This window comes from Piliocolobus tephrosceles, chromosome 5, assembly GCF_002776525.5.
Source record: "Piliocolobus tephrosceles isolate RC106 chromosome 5, ASM277652v3, whole genome shotgun sequence".
NCBI classification, from domain to species: domain Eukaryota; kingdom Metazoa; phylum Chordata; class Mammalia; order Primates; family Cercopithecidae; genus Piliocolobus; species Piliocolobus tephrosceles.
This window is the reverse complement of record NC_045438.1, coordinates 138,484,117-138,492,729: the sequence shown is the minus strand read 5'-3', so window position 1 is coordinate 138,492,729 and position 8,613 is coordinate 138,484,117. Positions and strand designations below refer to the sequence as shown.

General features: G+C 41.7%; 1 pseudogene; it reads right to left on the bottom strand.

Annotated features, from left to right (window-relative positions):
• Positions 1-234: 234 nt before the first annotated feature.
• Positions 235-8,150, bottom strand: LOC111527875 (annotated as a pseudogene).
• Between the last annotated feature and the right edge of the window lie 463 nt (positions 8,151-8,613).

Genomic DNA, 8,613 nt, shown 5'->3' with positions numbered 1-8,613 from the left:
GCAGTTAAAGTATTTTTGCTTCTTTGTATAAAGGTTAAAAAAATCATTTTTAAAATAAAATACAAGAGCAGCCAATTTCACCATTGAGTAAAAGTAAAAACTGGGATTCTTTTTAAAATTAGTCCAAAGTGGCATTTAGGAATTTAGTTGTAGGCTGCTGTGCTGACATCATCACAAACCAAAGTGTAGGGCTGGGTCTGGTTTTGTTTCGGTTTTCTTTTCAATATCAAGTGCTCATGGATTAAGTTCTGGAAATGTTCCAATTGTAAGGCAGGGATCTGTTTGGATTCCACCATGAGTATGCTCCTTGGGTTGGATGCTGGAGAGTGAGGCACATTTTGCCAGACCCATGTCGACTACTTTGTAGTCATCAAGGTAAAAAACTTCATCGTCTCCTTCTTGATATTCCATTCTTTGGAAATCTACTTGGTACCGCAAGAGACCCCCAGTTCCACCAAATCCTTTCACAAACTGAGACCCTTCTTGTTATTTATATGTGACAATTTCCAAAGTAACTCCAACCTTTTTATAGTTGTTAGCAAACCATTCCAACAGGGGCATGCTCTCGATAAGCTCATGTTCCCGTCCGGTCTCTTTGTGAAATGAGATTTATCCTTTTCTTGCTCTGGAGTTAGATAGAGAATTTTCTCCTCTTCTGTGCCTTGGCAATGAAGAACATATCCCATTATATTCAGATTTTCATAGGCTATTAAAATTTCTGCAGCTCCCATTTCCAAAGCCTTTAGTGTATCTTCAACGCCAAAACAGTACCTGCCTGTGTCCTGGCTGATTTCATCAATGTATCATCCTATTAATTTCTTCTTTTGAATAAATTTCACTTTGGAGAGGAATTTGGTAGATAACTCAACAGCTTGGTTGAATCAATTTTCACCACTATAGGATATATCAACCTGTTTTTTTTTTTTTTTTTTTTTTTGAGACGGAGTCTCGCTCTGTCGCCCAGGCTGGAGTGCAGTGGTGCCATCTCGGCTCACTGCAAGCTCCGCTTCCCGGGTTCACGCCAGTCTCCTGCCTCAGCCTCCCGAGTAGTTGGGACTACAGGCGTCCGCCACCACGCCTGGGTAATTTTGTTTTTGTATTATTATTTTTTTTTATTATACTCTAAGTTCTAGGGTACATGTGCACAATGTGCAGGTTTGTTACATATGTATACTTGTGCCATGTTGGTGTGCTGCACCCATCAACTCGTCATTTACATCAGGTATAACTCCCAATGCCATCCCCCCTCCCCACTCCCCATAATAGGCCCTGGTGTGTGATGTTCCCCTTCCCGAGTCCAAGTGATCTCATTGTTCAATTCCCACCTATGAGTGAGAACATGCAGTGTTTGGTTTTCTGTTCTTGCGATAGTTTGCTGAGAATGATGGTTTCCAGCTGCATCCATGTCCTACAAAGGACACAAACTCATCCTTTTTTATGGCTGCATAGTATTCCATGGTGTATATGTGCCACATTTTCTTAATCCAGTCTGTCACTGATGGACATTTGGGTTGATTCCAAGTCTTTGCTATTGTGAATAGTGCCGCAATAAACATACGTGTGCATGTGTCTTTATAGCAGCATGATTTATAATCCTTTGGGTATATACCCGGTAATGGGATGGCTGGGTCATATGGTATTTCTAGTTTTAGATCCTTGAGGAATCACCATACTGTTTTCCACAATGGTTGAACTAGTTTGCAGTCCCACCAACAGTGTAAAAGTGTTCCTGTTTCTCCACATCCTCTCCAGCACCTGTTGTTTCCTGACTTTTTAATGATTGCCATTCTAACTGGTGTGAGATGGTATCTCATTGTGGTTTTGATTTGCATTTCTCTGATGGCCACTGATGACGAGCATTTTTTCATGTGTCTGTTGGCTGTATGCATGTCTTTTTTTGAGAAATATCTGTTCATATCCTTTGCCCATTTTTTGATGGGGTTGTTTGTTTTTTTCTTGTAAATTTGTTTGAGTTGTTTGTAGGTTCTGGATATTAGCCCTTTGTCAGATGAGTAGATTGCAAAAATGTTCTCCCATTCTGTAGGTTGCCTGTTCACTCTGATGGTAGTTTCTTTTGCTGTGCAGAAGCTCTTTAGTTTAATTAGATCCCATTTGTCAATTTTGGCTTTTGTTGCCGTTGCTTTTGGTGTTTTACACATGAAGTCCTTGCCCATGCCTATGTCCTGAATGGTATTCCCTAGGTTTTCTTCTAGGGTTTTTATGGTATTAAGTCTAACATTTAAGTCTCTAATCCATCTTGAATTAATTTTCATATAAGGAGTAAGGAAAGGATCCAGTTTCAGCTTTCTACTTAACGGCTAGCCAATTTTTCCAGCACCATTTATTAAATAGGGAATCCTTTCCCCATTTCTTGTTTTTCTCAGGTTTGTCAAAGATCAGATGGCTATAGATGTGTGGTATTATTTCTGAGGACTCTGTTCTGTTCCATTGGTCTATATCTCTGTCTTGGTACCAGTACCATGCTGTTTTGGTTACTGTAGCCTTGTAGTATAGTTTGAAGTCAGGTAGCGTGATCCCTCCAGCTTTGTTCTTTTGACTTAAGATTGTCTTGGCAATGCGGGCTCTTTTTTGGTTCCATATGAACTTTAAAACAGTTTTTTCCAATTCTGTGAAGAAAGTCATTGGTGGCTTGATGGGGATGGCATTGAATCTATAAATTACCTTGGGCAGTATGGCCATTTTCATGATACTGATTCTTCCTATCCATGAGCATGGTATGTTCTTCCATTTGTTTGTGTCCTCTTTTATTTCACTGAGCAGTGGTTTGTAGTTCACCTTGAAGAGGTCCTTTACAACCCTTGTAAGTTGGATTCCTTGGTATTTTATTCTCTTTGAAGCTATTGCGAATGGAAGTTCATTCCTGATTTGGCTCTCTGTTTGTCTGTTACTGGTGTATAAGAATGCTTGTGATTTTTGCACATTAATTTTGTATCCTGAGACTTTGCTGAAGTTGCTTATCAGCTTAAGGAGATTTTGGGCTGAAACAGTGGGGTTTTCTAAATATACAATCATGTCATCTGCAAACAGGGACAATTTGACTTCTTCTTTTCCTAACTGAATACCCTTGATTTCTTTCTCTTGCCTGATTGCCCTAGCCAGAACTTCCAAAACTATGTTGAATAGGAGTGGTGGGAGAGGGCACCCCTGTCTTGTGCCAGTTTTCACAAGGAATGCTTCCAGTTTTTGCCTATTCAGTATGATATTGGCTGTGGGTTTGTCATAAATAGCTCTTATTATTTTGAGATACGTTCCATCAATACCGAATTTATTGAGAGTTTTTAGCATGAAGGGCTGTTGAATTTTGTCAAAGGCCTTTTCTGTATCTATTGAGATAATCATGTGGTTTTTGTCTTTGGTTCTGTTTATATTGCTGGATTACGTTTATTGATTTGCGTATGTTGAAACAACCTTGCATCCCAGGGATGAAGCCCACTTGATCATGGTGGATAAGCTTTTTGATGTGCTGCTGGATTCGGTTTGCCAGTATTTTATTGAGGATTTTTGCATTGATGTTCATCAGGAATATTGGTCTAAAATTCTCTTTTGTTGTGTCTGTGCCAGGCTTTGGTATCAGGATGATGTTGGCCTCATAAAATGAGTTAGGGAGGATTTCCCCTTTTTCTATTGATTGGAATAGTTTCAGAAGGAATGGTACCAGCTCCTCCTTGTACCTCTGGTAGAATTCAGCTGTGAATCCATCTGGTCCTGGACTTTTTTTGGTTGGTAGGCTATTAATTATTGCCTCAATTTCAGAGCCTGCTATTGGTCTATTCAGGGATTCAACTTCTTCCTGGTTTAGTCTTGGGAGAGTGTAAGTGTCCAGGAAATTATTCATTTCTTCTAGATTTTCTAGTTTATTTGCGTAGAGGTGTTTATAGTATTCTCTGATGGTAGTTTGTATTTCTGTGGGGTCGGTGGTGATATCCCCTTTATCATTTTTTATTGTGTCTTTTTGATTCTTCTCTCTTTTCTTCTTTATTAGTCTTGCTAGCAGTCTATCAATTTTGTTGATCTTTTCAAAAAACCAACTCCTGGATTCATTGATTTTTTGGAGGGTTTTTTGTGTCTCTATCTCCTTCAGTTCTGCTCTGATCTTAGTTATTTCTTGCCTTCTGCTAGCTTTTGAATGTGTTTGCTCTTGCTTCTCTAGTTCTTTCAATTGTGATGTTAGAATGTCAATTTTAGATATTTCCAGCTTTCTCTTGTGGGCATTTAGTGGTATAAATTTCCCTCTACACACTGCTTTAAATGTGTCCCAGAGATTCTGGTATGTTGTATCTTTGTTCTCATTGGTTTCAAAGAACATCTTTATTTCTGCCTTCATTTCATTATGTACCCAGTAGTCATTCAGGAGCAGGTTGTTCAGTTTCCATGTAGTTGAGCGGTTTTGATTGAGTTTCTTAGTCCTGAGTTCTAGTTTGATTGCACTGTGGTCTGAGAGACAGTTTGTTATAATTTCTGTTCTTGTACGTTTGCTGAGGAGTGCTTTACTTCCAATTATGTGGTCAATTTTGGAATAAGTGCAATGTGGTGCTGAGAAGAATGTATATTCTGTTGATTTGGGGTGGAGAGTTCTGTAAATGTCTATTAGGTCCACTTGGTGCAGAGTTGAGTTCAATTCCTGGATATCCTTGTTAACTTTCTGTCTCATTGATCTGTCTAATGTTGACAGTGAGGTGTTGAAGTCTCCCATTATTATTGTATGGGAGTCTAAGTCTCTTTGTAAGTCTCTAAGGACTTTCTTTATGAATCTGGATGCTCCTGTATTGGGTGCATATATATTTAGGATAGTTAGCTGTTCCTGTTGAATTGATCCCTTTAGCATTATGTAATGGCCTTCTTTGTCTCTTTTGACCTTTGATGGTTTAAAGTCTGTTTTATCAGAGACTAGGATTGCAACCCCTGCTTTTTTTTTTTTTTTTGTTCTCCATTTGCTTGGTAGATCTTCCTCCATCCCCTTATTTTGAGCCTATGTGTGTCTCTGCATGTGAGATGGGTCTCCTCAATACAGCAAACTGATGGGTCTTGACTCTTTATCCAATTTGCCAGTCTGTATCTTTTAATTGGACCATTTAGTCCATTTACATTTAAGGTTAATATTGTTATGTGTGAACTTGATCCTGTCGTTGTGATACTAGCTGGTTATTTTGCTCGTTAGTTGATGCAGTTTCTTCCTAGCCTCGATGGTCTTTACATTTTGGCATGTTTTTGCAATGGCTGGTACCGGTTGTTCCTTTCCATGTTTAGTGCTTCCTTCAGGGTCTCTTGTAGGGCAGGCCTGGTGGTAACAAAATCTCTAAGCATTTGCTTGTCTGTAAAGGATTTTGTTTCTCCTTCACTTATGAAACTTAGTCTGGCTGGATATGAAATTCTGGGTTGAAAATTCTTTTCTTTAAGAATTTTGAATATTGGCCCCCACTTTCTTCTGGCTTGTAGTTTCTGTGGAGAGATCTGCTGTTAGTCTGATGTTCTTCCCTTTGTGGGTAACCCAACCTTTCTCTCTGGCTGCCCTTAACATTTTTTCCTTCATTTCAACTTTGGTGAATCTGACAATTATGTGTCTTGGAGTTGCTCTTCTCGAGGAGTATCTTTGTGGCATTCTCTGTATTTCCTGAATTTGAATGTTGGCCTGCCTTACTAGGTTGGGGAAGTTTTCCTGGATGATATCTTGAAGAGTGTTTCCCAACTTGGTTCCATTTTCCCCCTCACTTTCAGGCACCCCAATCAGATGTAGATTTGGTCTTTTCACATAACCCCATACTTCTTGAAGGCTTTGTTCATTTCTTTTTCCTCTTTTTTCTTTAGACTTCTCGCTTCATTTCATTCATTTGATCCTCAATTGCTGATACTCTTTCTTCCAGTTGATCAAGTCGGTTACTGAAGCTTGTGCATTTGTCACGTATTTCTCGTGTCATGGTTTTTATCTCTGTCAGTTCATTTGTGGCCTTCTCTGCATTGATTATTCTAGTTATCAATTCTTCCATTCTTTTTTCAAGATTTTTAGTTTCTTTGCATTGGGTACGTAATTCCTCCTTTAGCTCTGAGAAGTTTGATGGACTGAAGCCTTCTTCTCTCAACTCGTCAAAGTCATTCTCCATCCAGCTTTGATCCGTTGCTGGCAATGAGCTGTGTTCCTTTGGAGGGGGAGATGCATTCTTGTTTTTTGAATTTCCAGCTTTTCTACCCTGGTTTTTCCCCATCTTTGTGGTTTTATCTGCCTTTGGTCTTTGATGATGGTGACGTACTGATGGGGTTTTGGTGTGGGTGTCCTTTCTGTGTGTTAGTTTTCCTTCTAACAGTCAGGACCCTCAGCTGTAGGTCTGTTGGAGATTGCTTGAGGTCCACTCCAGACTTTGCCTGGGTATCAGCAGCGGAGGCTGCAGAAGATAGAATATTGCTGAACAGCGAGTGTTCCTGTCTGATTCTTGCTCTGGAAGCTTCATCTCAGGGGTGTACCCCGCTGTGTGAGGTGCAGGGTGTCATTCTGAACCTAGTGGGGGATGTCTCCCAGTTAGGCTACTCAGGGGTCAAGGACCCACTTGAGCAGGCAGTCTGTCTGTTCTCAGATCTCAACCTCCATGTTAGGAGATCCACTGCTCTCTTCAAAGCTGTCAGACAGGGTCATTTGCATCTGCCGAGGTTTCTGCTGCTTTTTGTTTAGCTGTGCGCTGTCCCCAAAGGTGGAGTCTACAGAGACAGGCAGGCCTCCTTGAGCTGCTGTGGGCTCCACCCAGTTCGAGCTTCCCCGAGGCTTTGTTTACCTACTTAAGCCTCAGCAATGGCGGGCGCCCCTCCCCCAGCCTCACTGCTGCCTTGCAGTTAGATCGCAGACTGCTGTGCTAGCAATGAGGGAGGCTCCATGGGTGTGGGACCCTCCTGGCCAGGTGTGGGATGTCATCTCCTGGTGTGCTGTTTGCTAAGACCCTTGGTAAAGCGCAGTATTAGGGTGGGAGTTACCCGATTTTCCAGGTGTTGTGTGTCTCAGTTCCCCTGGCTTGGAAAAGGGATTCCCTTCCCCCTTGCACTTCCCAGGTGAGGCGGTGCCTCACCCTGCTTCAGCTCTCACTGGTTGGGCTGCACCAGCTGACCAGCACCAATTGTCCAGCACTCCCCAGTGAGATGAACCTGGTACCTCAGTTGAAAATGCAGAAATCATCCATCTTCTGTGTCGCTCACACTGGGGGCTGGAGACTGGAGCTGTTCCTATTTGGCCATCTTGCTCTGGGTCCTCTGTTTTTGTATTTTTAGTAGAGACAGGGTTTCAGCGTGTTAGCCAGGATGGTCTCAATCTCCTGACCTCATGATCCGCCCGCCTCAGCCTCCCAAAGTGCTGGATTACAGTCGTGAGCCACCACACCCGGCCTATCAACTAATTTTAAAACTTTCAATTGTAACCTCTGATCAAACATATCATATTGATTTAGTTCATTTTTAAAGTCAGCAGATCAAGCTAAAACTAGACCAGCCATCTTCCCTTCGTCCCCAGAAATAAACAGCTGCACAGCATTCTCTGCTACTTTCTGAACATTGTTAGGTTGCTTTTCCATTCTTAAACGGGCAAAACACAAGGCTGACTGACCTCCTCTACCGTGTTTCTTTGGGAGATCCGCAGTGAATTTTTGCAGGACTTCTTTTGTGTTTCCTTGGAGTGTGCCAAAAAGTGTACCACTACCATCTATTACAATGAATCCAAGCTTGCTATCATCTGAAAGTAGTGCTGTAAGAACCTCTGTATGGAATTTGTTGTCACACAAATAGTATGACGTATTAATTGGTTTGAAAGGTTAAAAATCAACGTTAACTTTCTTTTCCTTTCCTCCTTCTGTTACTATTGTTCCACAGTAAACCACCAGACCATTTGGAGGTACTTTGTTATAAAGTCTGAGTCTTTGTTGTACAGATGTAATGGCTCCCAGGACTGAAAGGCAGTTTACTTGTGACTTAATGTTAGATGCAGATCCAAACTCATCTGCTAACATTTTTGACACTCGTTAAATCTGGTCTTTAGGAGGAATGATCAGTGATATCATGCTGGTGTCATTGCCGCGGGCCACCTCCAGGCTTTTACTGAACTTCTTCATCTTCCAGATCTCCACGTTCCTGTCGGAAGCACTGGGGTCGTCCACCATCTTCTTGCCTCCTCCTCTCTGAGGGCCTAGTCCTGGGTGGCAGCGGCTGCTCTTCCCAGGTGGCGGCTCTGCTCTGCAGCGGCAGGCCAGGAAATGGATTTTTTTTTTTTTTGTTAGGATTTTATTTTTATTTATTTAGTTGAGTTTTCTTTGTGTTAATGGGAAATATTACAGCATGTTTGTATGCAGAAATGAATGAGCCAGTAGAGAGGGGAGACTGATCTAGGGGAGACGGGTGGATCTTGTAGCCTTAGACAGGAGCTGAGGACCATCCGTCATCACTGGTGGGAAGACCCAGGAGACAGGTGGAGACAGGGTTGTCATGGGATGATGATGTTCTTCTCACTCGAGTCCTTTTTTTTTTTTTCCTGAGTGAAAAAAGAAAGAACCTCATTGTCTAAGAGTGAGGAGTGGGACAGGATTGGAGGGGTGTGAGGAGGGAAATAAAGTGAGAAGTAGCCCC